Source organism: Cherax quadricarinatus, chromosome 17 (genome assembly GCF_038502225.1).
Source record: "Cherax quadricarinatus isolate ZL_2023a chromosome 17, ASM3850222v1, whole genome shotgun sequence".
In the NCBI taxonomy this organism is placed as follows: domain Eukaryota; kingdom Metazoa; phylum Arthropoda; class Malacostraca; order Decapoda; family Parastacidae; genus Cherax; species Cherax quadricarinatus.
Window position 1 is genome coordinate 38,438,413 of NC_091308.1, and position 14,750 is coordinate 38,453,162.

The 14,750-nt window shown below is 44.6% G+C and overlaps 1 protein-coding gene across 1 annotated transcript in view; it reads left to right on the forward strand.

Annotated features, from left to right (window-relative positions):
* The window catches only part of LOC128686474 (paired mesoderm homeobox protein 2B-like), a 539,888-nt gene that overhangs the window by 75,869 nt on the left and 449,269 nt on the right, over positions 1-14,750 (forward strand). The window lies entirely within an intron of this gene.

The window sequence follows — 14,750 nt, forward strand, 5'->3', positions numbered from 1 at the left end:
ATATCAGTTGTCCCTCTATAAACATGTACATCCTGGAGCCTACCCATCAATCTTTTATCCACCAATACATAATCTAACAAACTACTTTCATTACGAGCTATATCATACCTTGTACATTTATTTATCCTCTTTTTCATAAGATATGTATTACTTATTTCCAAACATCTTTCTACACATAGCTCAATTAAAGGCTCCCCATTTTCATTTATCCCTGGCACTCCAAATTTACCTACTACTCCTCCACAACATTTTTACCCACTTTAGTATTGAAATCCCCAACCACCATTACTCTCACACTTGGTTCAAAACTCCCCACGCATTCACAAAACATTTCCCAAAATCTCTCTCTCTCCTCTACACTTTTCTTTTCTCCATGTTCATATACGCTTACTATAACCCACTTTTCATATTAAACCTTTATTTTACTCCACATAATCCTTGAATTAATACATTTATAGTCCCTCTTTTCTTGCCATAACTTATCCTTCAACATTATTGCTACTCCTTCTTTAGCTCTAACTGTTTGAAACCCCTTACCTAATCCCATTTAATTCCTCTCCACTGAAACTCTCCCACCCCCTTCAGCTTTGTTTCACTTAAAGCCAGGACATCCAGCTTCTTCTCATTCATAACATCCACAATCATCTCTTTCTTATCATTCGCACAACATCCATGCACATTGAGACTTCCCACTTTGATAATTTTCTTCTTCTTTTTAGTAATTATTACAGGAAAAGGTGTTACTAGCCCATTGTTCCCGGCATTTTAGTTGACTTTTACAACACACATGGCTTACGGAGGAAAGATTCTTATTCCACTTCCCCATGGATATAAAAGGAAAAGTAATAAGACCAAGAACTATTAAGATGAAATCAAAGAAAACTCAGATGAGTGTGTATAAATAAACATGTACATGTATGTGTAGAGTGACCTAAGTGTAAGTAGAAGTAGCAAGACATGCCTGTAATCTTGCATATTTATGAGAAACAAAAGACACCAGCAATCCTACCATCATGTAAAACAATTACAGGCTTTCGTTTTACACTCACTTGGCAGGACGGTAGTACCTCCCTGGGTGGTTGCTGTCTACCAACCTACTACTTATATATATATATCTATATATATATATATATATATATATATATATATATATATATATATATATATATATATGTGTGTGTATATATATATATATATATATATATATGTATGTATATATATATGTATATATATATATATATATATATATATATATATATATATATATATATATATATATATATATATATATATATATATATATATATATATATATATATATATATCATTGTTCCGAATAGCTAAAACTTGCGATTTTGGCTTAAATAGCAACGCTCTTCTTGCCGAATAAGGGAAGCGAAAATTTGTGCATGCAATACTTTTTCAAAAATCATTCTGAACCTAAATAAAAAAAATATATTTCACTGTGTTTGTTTATTATTAAATTATTGTAAATTTACCCAAATTATATTTAGTTGGATTAGGCTAAATTAAATAGTGCTAATTCTAATAAGGTTAGGTAAGTTTTCTAAGGTTCTTTTGGTACAAAATTATTAATTTTTAAATTAACATAAATTATAAAAAATATCCTTGAACTTGAAAATAAATGATTTTAAGTGAGTGGTTGGCAGAGGCAGGTCGTCATGTGGTAATATGACACGAGTCTTCAGGTGGATGAGAGTGGATAACTCTTGACCTCGATGTTGTTGACTCTTGAGAGTTGAGATTCACTGTTCGTAGTTAATGTAACTCTCCTGTTATTAATGGTGTTAAAAATCACCTCAGTATTCGGTTGAGGAAGCTTGTTACAGAGGCGAAACTTTTCTGCAACTAGATGTATGTTGGCGGCTGCAGGATCCCAGGAAGGCGTCCCTGTATTTCATTACCCCAGCCACTTCTGCCTCAACACTCACCATTCAATAAGTCGTCCTCGAGTAATAAACTAAAACTTGTGATAAATGAAACAATAATTCTGCTGAAAATGTTATGAAAAATATGAAAGTTTTCCCTCGTTAAGCTTAAAAACGCAGTAAATGTGAGGATTTTTTCTCAGTTTACTTTTCACATTTATAATTTATTTAAAATTCTTCATAATCCCGTAAGAAAAAACTTTTAAGTTTATTTTATTTTTAAAAATCCAATTTTAAGCACTGGCAAAACAGTCACAAATTGGCATCCACATAGATGGAAATTAAGACAAAAATACTTCTCATTAAGATATACCATCATTTAGGGTTTGAAACCGATCAAAAGAAGCATTCACTAGTTATTGCATGGAAAATAATTTTCTTAATAAAATTGGCAAATAGAGATTTACACCGTTCAAAGTGAAGTGAGTGACAAGTCGGGTTTTAATAAATGATAAATGTTTGTAGTCGATCGGAAGAGTCATTCTTGAGTAACTGATCTGATTCTAACGATTAAATTTTCTTTAAATATTTTAGTAAAACACCAAATTTGTAGCTACTGGAACTAACCTTACGAGTTGTGACACGTTAGAGAAGTCTTCGTTAATAGCACTTTGAAGCCAGTCAGGAGAAGCTCTCTAGATCCTGAAGATAAATGAATATCACGATTTACTCAATAAAGTTGACAAAATGAGACCTATGGCGGTAAATGGCAGTGTGACCCTTGTGCTGAGGAAGTCACACTTTGTGAAGGCAGTGTGACCATTGTGCTGAGGAAGTCACACTTTGTGAAGGCAGTGTGACCCTTGTGCTGAGGAAGTCACACTTTGTGAAGGCAGTGTGACTCTTATGCTGAGGAAGTCACACTTTGTGAAGGCAGTGTGACCCTTGTGCTGAGGAAGTCACACTTTGTGAAGGCAGTGTGACTCTTGTGCTGAGGAAGTCACACTTTGTGAAGGCAGTGTGACCCTTGTGCTGAGGAAGTCACACTTTGTGAAGGCAGTGTGACTCTTATGCTGAGGAAGTCACACTTTGTGAAGGCAGTGTGACCCTTGTGCTGAGGAAGTCACACTTTGTGAAGGCAGTGTGACCCTTGTGCTGAGGAAGTCACACTTTGTGAAGGCAGTGTGACTCTTGCGCTGAGGAAGTCACACTTTGTGAAGGCAGTGTGACTCTTGTGCTGAGGAAGTCACACTTTGTGAAGGCAGTGTGACTCTTGTGCTGAGGAAGTCACACTTTGTGAAGGCAGTGTGACCCTTGTGCTGAGGAAGTCACACCTTGTGAAGGCAGTGTGACCCTTGTGCTGAGGAAGTCACACCTTGTGAAGGCAGTGTGACCCTTGTGCTTAGGAAGTCACACCTTGTGAAGGCAGTGTGACCCTTGTGCTTAAGAAGTCACACCTTGTGAAGGCAGTGTGACCCTTGTGCTGAGGAAGTCACACCTTGTGAAGGCAGTGTGACTCTTGTGCTGAGGAAGTCACACCTTGTGAAGGCAGTGTGACCCTTGTGCTGAGGAAGTCACACCTTGTGAAGGCAGTGTGACCCTTGTGCTGAGGAAGCCACACCTTGTGAAGGCAGTGTGACCCTTGTGCTGAGGAAGTCACACCTTGTGAAGGCAGTGTGACCCTTGTGCTGAGGTAGCCACACCTTGTGAAGGCAGTGTGACCCTTGTGCTGAGGAAGTCACACTTTGTGAAGGCAGTGTGACCCTTGTGCTGAGGAAGTCACACCTTGTGAAGGCAGTGTGACCCTTGTGCTGAGGAAGTCACACTTTGTGAAGGCAGTGTGACCCTTGTGCTGAGGAAGTCACACCTTGTGAAGGCAGTGTGACCCTTGTGCTGAGGAAGTCACACCTTGTGAAGGCAGTGTGACCCTTGTGCTGAGGAAGTCACACCTTGTGAAGGCAGTGTGACCCTTGTGCTTAGGAAGTCACACCTTGTGAAGGCAGTGTGACCCTTGTGCTTACGAAGTCACACCTTGTGAAGGCAGTGTGACCCTTGTGCTGAGGAAGTCACACCTTGTGAAGGCAGTGTGACCCTTGTGCTTAGGAAGTCACACCTTGTGAAGGCAGTGTGACCCTTGTGCTGAGGAAGTCACACCTTGTGAAGGCAGTGTGACTCTTGTGCTGAGGAAGTCACACCTTGTGAAGGCAGTGTGACTCTTGTGCTGAGGAAGTCACACCTTGTGAAGGCAGTGTGACCCTTGTGCTGAGGAAGCCACACCTTGTGAAGGCAGTGTGACCCTTGTGCTGAAGAAGCCACACCTTGTAAAGGCAGTGTGACCCTTGTGCTGAGGAAGTCACACCTTGTGAAGGCAGTGTGACCCTTGTGCTGAGGAAGCCACACCTTGTGAAGGTAGTGTGACCCTTGTGCTGAGGAAGTCACACCTTGTGAAGACAGTGTGACCCTTGTGCTGAGGAAGCCACACCTTGTGAAGGCAGTGTGACCCTTGTGCTGAGGAAGTCACACCTTGTGAAGGCAGTGTGACCCTTGTGCTGAGGAAGTCACACCTTGTGAAGGCAGTGTGACCCTTGTGCTGAGGAAGTCACACTTTGTGAAGGCAGTGTGACCCTTGTGCTGAGGAAGCCACACCTTGTGAAGGCAGTGTGACCCTTGTGCTGAGGAAGCCACACCTTGTGAAGGCAGTGTGACCCTTGTGCTGAGGAAGCCACACCTTGTGAAGGCAGTGTGACCCTTGTGCTGAGGAAGTCACACATTGTGAAGGCAGTGTGACCCTTGTGCTGAGGAAGTCACACCTTGTGAAGGCAGTGTGACCCTTGGGCTGAGGAAGTCACACTTTGTGAAGGCAGTGTGACCCTTGTGCTGAGGAAGCCACACCTTGTGAAGGCAGTGTGACCCTTGTGCTGAGGAAGTCACACCTTGTGAAGGCAGTGTGACCCTTGTGCTGAGGAAGCCACACCTTGTGAAGGCAGTGTGACCCTTGTGCTGAGGAAGTCACACCTTGTGAAGGCAGTGTGACCCTTGTGCTTAGGAAGTCACACCTTGTGAAGGCAGTGTGACCCTTGTGCTTAGGAAGTCACACCTTGTGAAGGCAGTGTGACCCTTGTGCTGAGGAAGTCACACCTTGTGAAGGCAGTGTGACCCTTGTGCTGAGGAAGCCACACCTTTTGAAGGCAGTGTGACCCTTGTGCTTAGGAAGTCAAACCTTGTGAAGGCAGTGTGACCCTTGTGCTGAGGAAGCCACACCTTGTGAAGGCAGTGTGACCCTTGTGCTGAGGAAGTCACACCTTGTGAAGGCAGTGTGACCCTTGTGCTTAGGAAGTCACACCTTGTGAAGGCAGTGTGACCCTTGTGCTTAGGAAGTCACACCTTGTGAAGGCAGTGTGACCCTTGTGCTGAGGAAGTCACACCTTGTGAAGGCAGTGTGACCCTTGTGCTGAGGAAGCCACACCTTTTGAAGGCAGTGTGACCCTTGTGCTTAGGAAGTCAAACCTTGTGAAGGCAGTGTGACCCTTGTGCTGAGGAAGCCACACCTTGTGAAGGCAGTGTGACCCTTGTGCTGAGGAAGTCACACCTTGTGAAGGCAGTGTGACCCTTGTGCTGAGGAAGTCACACCTTGTGAAGGCAGTGTGACCCTTGTGCTGAGGAAGCCACACCTTGTGAAGGCAGTGTGACCCTTGTGCTGAGGAAGTCACACCTTGTGAAGGCAGTGTGACCCTTGTGCTGAGGAAGCCACACCTTGTGAAGGCAGTGTGACCCTTGTGCTGAGGAAGTCACACCTTGTGAAGGCAGTGTGACCCTTGTGCTTAGGAAGTCACACCTTGTGAAGGCAGTGTGACCCTTGTGCTGAGGAAGTCACACCTTGTGAAGGCAGTGTGACTCTTGTGCTGAGGAAGTCACACCTTGTGAAGGCAGTGTGACTCTTATGCTGAGGAAGTCACACCTTGTGAAGGCAGTGTGACCCTTGTGCTGAGGAAGCCACACCTTGTGAAGGCAGTGTGACTCTTGTGCTGAGGAAGCCACACCTTGTGAAGGCAGTGTGACCCTTGTGCTGAAGAAGTCACACCTTGTGAAGGCAGTGTGACCCTTGTGCTGAGGAAGCCACACCTTTTGAAGGCAGTGTGACCCTTGTGCTTAGGAAGTCACACCTTGTGAAGGCAGTGTGACCCTTGTGCTGAGGAAGCCACACCTTGTGAAGGCAGTGTGACCCTTGTGCTGAGGAAGTCACACCTTGTGAAGGCAGTGTGACCCTTGTGCTGAGGAAGTCACACCTTGTGAAGGCAGTGTGACCCTTGTGCTGAGGAAGCCATACCTTGTGAAGGCAGTGTGACCCTTGTGCTGAGGAAGTCACACCTTGTGAAGGCAGTGTGACCCTTGTGCTGAGGAAGCCACACCTTGTGAAGGCAGTGTGACCCTTGTGCTGAGGAAGTCACACCTTGTGAAGGCAGTGTGACCCTTGTGCTTAGGAAGTCACACCTTGTGAAGGCAGTGTGACCCTTGTGCTTAGGAAGTCACACCTTGTGAAGGCAGTGTGACCCTTGTGCTTAGGAAGTCACACCTTGTGAAGGCAGTGTGACTCTTGTGCTGAGGAAGTCACACCTTGTGAAGGCAGTGTGACTCTTATGCTGAGGAAGTCACACCTTGTGAAGGCAGTGTGACCCTTGTGCTGAGGAAGCCACACCTTGTGAAGGCAGTGTGACTCTTGTGCTGAGGAAGCCACACCTTGTGAAGGCAGTGTGACCCTTGTGCTGAAGAAGTCACACCTTGTGAAGGCAGTGTGACCCTTGTGCTGAGGAAGCCACACCTTGTGAAGGCAGTGTGACCCTTGTGCTGAGGAAGCCACACCTTGTGAAGGCAGTGTGACCCTTGTGCTGAGGAAGCCACACCTTGTGAAGGCAGTGTGACCCTTGTGCTGAGGAAGTCACACCTTGTGAAGGCAGTGTGACCCTTGTGCTTAGGAAGTCACACCTTGTGAAGGCAGTGTGACCCTTGTGCTGAGGAAGTCACACCTTGTGAAGGCAGTGTGACCCTTGTGCTGAAGAAGTCACACCTTGTGAAGGCAGTGTGACCCTTGTGCTTAGGAAGTCACACCTTGTGAAGGCAGTGTGACCCTTGTGCTGAGGAAGTCACACCTTGTGAAGGCAGTGTGACTCTTGTGCTGAGGAAGTCACACCTTGTGAAGGCAGTGTGACTCTTGTGCTGAGGAAGTCACACCTTGTGAAGGCAGTGTGACCCTTGTGCTGAGGAAGCCACACCTTGTGAAGGCAGTGTGACCCTTGTGCTGAGGAAGTCACACCTTGTGAAGGCAGTGTGACCCTTGTGCTAAGGAAGTCACACCTTGTGAAGGCAGTGTGACCCTTGTGCTGAGGAAGTCACACCTTGTGAAGGCAGTGTGACCCTTGTGCTGAGGAAGTCACACTTTGTGAAGGCAGTGTGACCCTTGTGCTGAGGAAGCCATTCTCATCATTTTTATTATTGTATATCACAGTGGTTCCCAAACTTTTTCAGCTTGTTACCCAATTTAACATGCCACATAAAGCATGTTACCCCTTTCACAAAATGTTGTTATTATTGATATATATGGCTAAATTAAAACACTTGAGATATTTTCTTTTATTTATTGTATTTGAACATTGTGCATCTCTAATGACTATTACCAAAGATGTCAAGAACATCAGTGGGATGGATGGAGTTGCATACTTGAAGCTAGTTTAGGAATTCTTGGCTTCGTGGTTGAAAGTGCCAGCCTGGCATCGTTTTCAACATTCAAGCGAGTCCTCTTTTTTGTTTTCATACCCAGCACAGTTGAGAAGCCCTTCTCGCACAGATACGTTGTTGAGAGGCAGCCTCAGGAAGTGAGTGACGCGTACTGGACAGGTCGATCTGGGCTACTGAGTGACTTTTGTCCTGAAGCATACTTGTCAAAATACTTTTGGGTTTCCACACACTTAGCTATATATTTCTTCTTTTCTAATACTGTATATTAGTTTTTGATGTTTATTGTTATTTGGTTTAACTTTATTACTTACTTATAATAGGTTTACTTTACAACTTTATATACTAAGACAAAGTTAACAATAATCCTCATACCGGGTACCGCATTGTTTTCATGATTTTCAGAATTCATAACTTTTTTTCTGTCACCCCTCCATTACCCCCCAAAAATGGTTAAATTACCCCCAGGGGGTAATTTACCTCCAGTTTGGGAACCACTGGTATATCACGACACAAGTCAAGTTTAAGAGGCAGTATCCTGGCACTAAGATGCATCAACAATTAAATATTCAAGTCGCTGAAAGAGGTAAACTAAAATATATTTCTCGTGATTAAAGGGGAATAAAAAATCTGCTCCGACATATATGAATTTCACTCTCCGCTGTCGTCGTATTTTTAGACACATATTTGGAAGGTTAGAAGACCCACCACTGAGGCTTTAGGAAGTTATTCCAGCCGTTCTAGGTCAGGTTAGATTTGTCAGGACAAGTGTTTCCTGACGATGATGACCCGCCGTTGGAGCTTTTAGTCATCTGACTGAGGCCTTCCGCTGGCTTACCGGTCCACCCCTTTAAAAATTATGGCCAGTTATAACCATTTTGTAAGTTAGCCTTTCTAGGATGCTGGGAATGAGATGAATTACTTGATTCACCAGCCAGTGTGAACATGGCAAATGTTTCAAGATTTTTTCTCGCTATTGTACGCAGGTGTTAAAAATTTGAAGCCGATTGGACAAAGCGTTCTCGAGTTACTGGCAAAATATAATTGAAAAGTTGGAAAAAATGAAAAAAATAGAAAAAAAAAAAATAAAAGTCAAAGAACCTCATAAAGTTACACTTTCGGGCATAAGTAATAAATATACCCAAGTGTTGTACCATTGTTTGTTTAACACCACCGTCATGCCCTGCCCAGGACAAGATCAATACTGACTTCTGCACGAAGTATCTTGTTGAAAGTAAATTATTCTCTCTCTCTCTCTCTCTCTCTCTCTCTCTCTCTCTCTCTCTCTCTCTCTCTCTCTCTCTCTCTCTCTCTCTCTCTCTCTCTCTCTCTCTCTCTCTCTCTCTCTCATCTCTCTCTCTCTCTCTCTCTCTCTCTCTCTCTCTCTCTCTCTCTCTCTCTCTCTTTCTCTCTCTCTCTCTCTCTCTCTCTCTCTCTCTCTCTCTCTCTCTCCCTCTCTCTACACAGGGTTTGACAAGGTTAAGGATCCCTAGCTTTATTGACAGCTATATTACAGGTTAAGGATTCCTAACTTTATTGGCAAGCTAAGAGCTGTTACCTACATCATCTCTCTCTTTCTCTCTCTCTCTCTCTCTCTCTCTCTCTCTCTCTCTCTCGCTCTCTCTCTCTCTCTCTCTCTCTCTCTCTCTCTCTCTCTCTCTCTCACTGTCTCTCTCTCTCTTTTACACAGGGTTTGACAAGGTTAAGGATCCCTAACTTTATTGACAAGCTATTTACAGGTTAAGGATTCCTAACTTTATTGGCAAGCTAAGAGCTGTTACCTACATCAGCTCATTTGAAAGCATTTTTATTCTTATGAGACATACAAGTAGGGAACAGGATGAAGTTGGAGCCATATGTGGGCCAGCATTTTCATTTGATCAACTGACTTTATCTCGTTGACATCATTATGCTGTACGAATGTGTTCCATACTCGAGTCATCCTGGGTATATAGGATCTCAGATGGAGTGAAGTTCTGGAGAAGGGTACAGCCAGAGTGAAGTTGCTGCTTTCTGCCCGTCTTGTGGCATAAAAGCTTGTTTCACGCTGTCCTCGAAGTGGATCCAAGTGTGGTACTTTGACAATATTGGCCTTGTACATAACAGTAAGGCCACCTACATCCCTCCTATGTTGAAGGCTCTGCTGAAATGACACATCTATCCAGGGTGGGTCCAGGCAAGAGATGAGACGTCTTGCTCTGTTCTCTACTCTGTCAATCAGTCGCAGATGAGAGGGGGGGGGCAGGCAAACCAAGAAAGTGGAGCATACTCAAGGTACGAGCGTACTTGTGCCTCGTATAGAATCTTGCAACCCCTACTGTTAAGTAGATGCGAGATACGGCGAAGTGCTGTAAGCTTCCTAGCTCTCAGCTGGTGATTAATGTAGCTTAGAGCAGCTGGCATTTCTTCTCTTGGATAAGTGAATGTCAGTGTGCAGTCGTCTGCATATGCATGTGATTCTGGGATGAGATGAAGAAGGTCGTTGAAGTAGACATTCCATAACAATGGTCCCAGCACGCTTCCTTGTGGAACACTTGCGCCAATAGGATGTCTTGCTGATTCCGTTCCATTGAGACCTACACTTAGAGATTTACCATGAAGGTAATCACTGAGGAGACATAGCGTAGAGCCTGCAATTCCCAGTGCTTGAAGTTTTGCTAAGAGGCCCTGCTGCCACACCCGGTCGAAAGCGCCAGCAATGTCCAGTGCTACCACACAGCTGACTTTGGATTCCCTCTCTCTCTCTTTCTCTCTCTCTCTCTCTCTCTCTCTCTCTCTCTCTCTCTCTCTCTCTCTCTCTCTCTCTCTCTCTCTCTCTCTCTCTCTCTCTCTCTCTCTCTCTCTCTCTCTCTCTCTCTCTCTCTCTCTCTCTCTCTCTCTCTCTCTCTCTCTCTCTCTCACTCTTTTTTTTACACAAGGTTAGGTTAAGGATCACTAGCTTTATTGACAAGCTATTTACAGGTTAAGGATTCCTAACTTTATTGACAAGCTAAGAGCTGTTACCTACATCAGCTTATTTGAAAGCATTTTTATTGTTATGAAACATACAAGTAGGGAACAGGTTGAAGTTGGAGCCATTTTCATTTGATCAACTGGCTTTATCTCGCTGACATCATTATGCTGTACGAATGTGTTCCATACTCGAGTCATCCTGGGGATAAATGATCTCAGATGAAGTGATGTTCTGGAGAAGGATACATCCAGAGTGAAGTTGCTGCTTTCTGCCCGTCTTGTGGTATAGAAGCTTGCTTCACGCTGTGCTCGAAGTGGAGCCAAGTGTGGTACTTTGACAATATTGGCCTTGTACATAACAGTAAGGCCACCCACATCCCTCCTATGTTGAAAGCTCTGCTGAAATGACAGATCTATCCAAGATTGGTTCAGGCGAGAGATGAGACGTCCTTCTCTTTTATCTACTCTGTCAAACACTCGCAGATGAGAGGGGGGGAGAGCACGCAAACCAAGAAAGTGGACAATACTCAAGGTGTGAGCGTACTTGTGCCTCATACAGAATCTTGCAACCCCTACTGTCAAGCAGATGCGAGATACGGCGAAGTGCTGAAAGCTTCCTGGCTGCCTTGTTTGCAAGATTTACAACGTGGTTTTTCATGGTCAGTTTGGAGTCAAATTTCACCCCAAGGATATCAACTTCTTCCCCAGGTGCCAACACCCTCCTATTCATCCTTATTACTGCACCGGCATTACCATCATGGTGTCTAGAGACGATCATCATTTGTGTTTTCTCAGGTGCAAATGTTACTTGCCATCTATTTCCCCAAGCTGATAGAGCTCTTAGCTGGTGTTTCATGTAGCTTAGAGCATCTGGCATTTCTTCTCTTGGGTAAGTGAATGTCAGTGTACAGTCGTTTGCATATGCATGGGATTCTGTGATTAGATGAAGGTCATTGAAATGGACATTCCATAACAATGCTCCCAGAACGCTTCCTTGTGGACCACTTGCCCCAATAGGATGTCTTGCTGATTCTGTTCCATTGAGAGCTACACTTAGAGATCTACCATGAAGGTAATCACTGAGGAGACATAGCGTAGAGCTTGCAATTCCCAGTGCTTGAAGTTTTGCTAAGAGGCCCTGGTGCCACACCCGGTCGAAAGCACCAGCAATGTCCAGTGCTACCACACAGCTGACTTTGGATTCATCCAATGACTGGTGCCACTTAGTGGAGAGGTTTAACAACAGATCAGCAGCAGGGTAAGCTTTCCTGAAGCCATATTGACGGTCACAAAGTAGTGAGTGGTAGAAAAAAAACTCTGTCATTCGTCTTGAGATTATTGTCTCAAGGATCTTGCCATTGACTGACAGCAGTGTCACTGGTCTGTAGTTGCTGATTTCTGCTCTGCTCTTCTTTTTGTGAACAGGGACTACATTTGCCTCTTTTCACAGAGAAGGCCATTTACACTGTACTATGCAGTGCTGAAAGATGCAAGTTAGAAGTGCTGCTAGCTGGTCTGCACTTCTTCTCAGCAATCTTGGGCTCAACTTGTCTGGGCCCACAACCTTTTCTTGGTCACCACTGACAGTTTTGACACAGTTCTTGCAGCTAGCCAAGGAGGAGTCCTGGCTGGATCAGGAACTTGCATTTCAATAGCAAAGTGTTCGGCAAAGAGGTCCGCTTTCTTTTGACTACTAGTAGAGGTGGTCCCATCCTGTCGATTTAGAGGTGGAATGAGTTCATCAAGTGAAATACCCTTGTCTGTTCTTGACCAGGGACCACCAGGTTTTGGAGCCTACTCTACCTGATGCTAACTTTCTTTTTGTGTCCACCTCCCATTTAGCAATGGCCCACTTTGAACGTCACCCATATGCCTACAGGCTTGCCTGTGCAAGTTTCTGTTGTAGGTGGTAGGATGTCTCTTATATCTTCGCCATGCCTTGTACTCAGCAGTAGCAGCCTCTCTACAACGAAAGACTAATCAAGGCTGATCTGTAGGCTTCGTCACATATTGCCGGTGAGGAATGTGTTCTTGTTGCAGATTAGAGATGTGACCAGAAAAGGCTCTCACTTGGTTGTCAACATCCCCTTGGAGAATAGCATTCCAATCGGTGGTGGCGAGCTCAGAGCAAAGGGTTGGTCAATTACCTCTCTCTCTCTCTCTCTCTCTCTCTCTCTCTCTCTCTCTCTCTCTCTCTCTCTCTCTCTCTCTCTCTCTTTTTTTACACAGGTTTTGACAAGGTTAAGGATCCCTAGCTTTATTGACAAGCTATTTACAGGTTAAGGATTCCTAACTTTATTGGCAAGCTAAGAGCTGTTACCTACATCAGCTCATTTGAAAGCATTTTTATTCTTATGAGACATACAAGTAGGGAACAGGATGAAGTTGGAGCTATCTGTGGGCCAGCATTTTCATTTGATCAACTGACTTTATCACGTTGACATCATTATGCTGTACGAATGTGTTCCATACTCGAGTCATCCTGGGTATGTATGATCTCAGATGGAGTGATGTTCTGGAGAAGGGTACAGCCAAAGTGAAGTTGCTGCTTTCTGCCCGTCTTGTGGCATAAAAGCTTGTTTCATGCTGTCCTCGAAGTGGATCTAAGTGTGGTATTTTGACAATATTGGCCTTGTACATAACAGTAAGGCCACCCACATCCCTCCTATGTTGAAGGCTCTGCTGAAAAAACAGATCTATCCAGGATGGGTCCAGGCGAGAGATGAGACGTCTTGCTCTGTTCTCTACTCTGTCAAGCAGTCGCAAATGAGAGGGGGGCAGGCAAACCAAGAAAGTGGAGCATACTCAAGGTGTGAGCTTACTTGTGCCTCGTACAGGATCTTGCAACCCCTACTGTCAAGCAGATGCGAGATACGGCGAAGTGCTGTAAGCTTCCTGGCTGCCTTGTTTGCAAGATTTACAACATGGTTCTTCATGGTTAGTTTGGAGTCAAATTTCACCCCAAGGATATCAACTTCTTCTCCAGGTGCCAACACCCTCCCATTCATCCTTACTACTGCACTAGCATTACCATCATGGTGCCTAGAGACGATCATCATTTGCGTTTTCTCAGGTGCAAATGTTACTTGCCATCTATTTCCCCAAGCTGATATAGCTCTCAGCTGGTGATTGATGTAGCTTATAGCAGCTGGCATTTCTTCTCTTGGATAAGTGAATGTCAGTGTACAGTCGTCTGCATATGCATGTGATTCTAGGATGAGATGAAGAAGGTCGTTGAAGTAGACATTCCATAACAATGGACCCAGCACGCTTCCTTGTGGAACACTTGCCCCAATAGGATGTCTTGCTGATTCCGTTCCATTGAGAACTACACTTAGAGATCTACCATGAAGGTAATAACTGAGGAGACATAGCGTAGAGCCTGCAATTCCCAGTGCTTGAAGTTTTGCTAAGAGGCCCTGGTGCCACACTCGGTCAAAAGCGTCAGCAATGTCCAGTGCTACCACACAGCTGACTTTGGATTCATCCAGTGACTGGTGCCACTTAGTGGAGAGGTTTTACAACAGATCAGCAGCAGTGTAACCTTTCCTGAAGCCATATTGACGATCACAAAGTAGTGAGTGGTAGTCAAAAAAAACTGTCATTTGTCTTGAGATTATTGTCTCAAGGATCTTACCAGTGATTGACAGGAGTGACACTGGTCTGTAGTTGCTGATTTCTGCTCTGCTCTTCTTTTTGTGAACAGGGACTACATTTGCCTCTTTCCATAGAGAGGGCCATTTACACTGTACTAGGCAGTGCTGAAAGATGCGAGTTAGAGGTGCTGCTAGCTGGTCTGCACATCTTCTCAACAATCTTGGGCTCAACTTGTCTGGGCCCACAGCCTTTTCTTGGTCAAGCGATTTAAGAAGGAAATGCACCTCCTCCTGCCTTATTGTCACCATTGATAGTTTTGACACAGTTCTTGCAGCTAGCCAAGGAGGGTTCCTTGCTGGATCAGGAACTTGCATTTTGGTAGCAAAGTGTTCAGCTAAGAGGTCCGCCTTCTCTTGACTACTAGTAGAGGTGGTCCCATCCTGTCGATTTAGAGGTGGAATAAGTTCATCAGGCAGATAACCATGTCTGTCCTTGACCAGGGAGCACCAGGTTTTGGAGCCTACCCTACCTGATGCTAACTTTCTTTTAGTGTCCACCTCCCATTTAGCAATGGCCCACTTT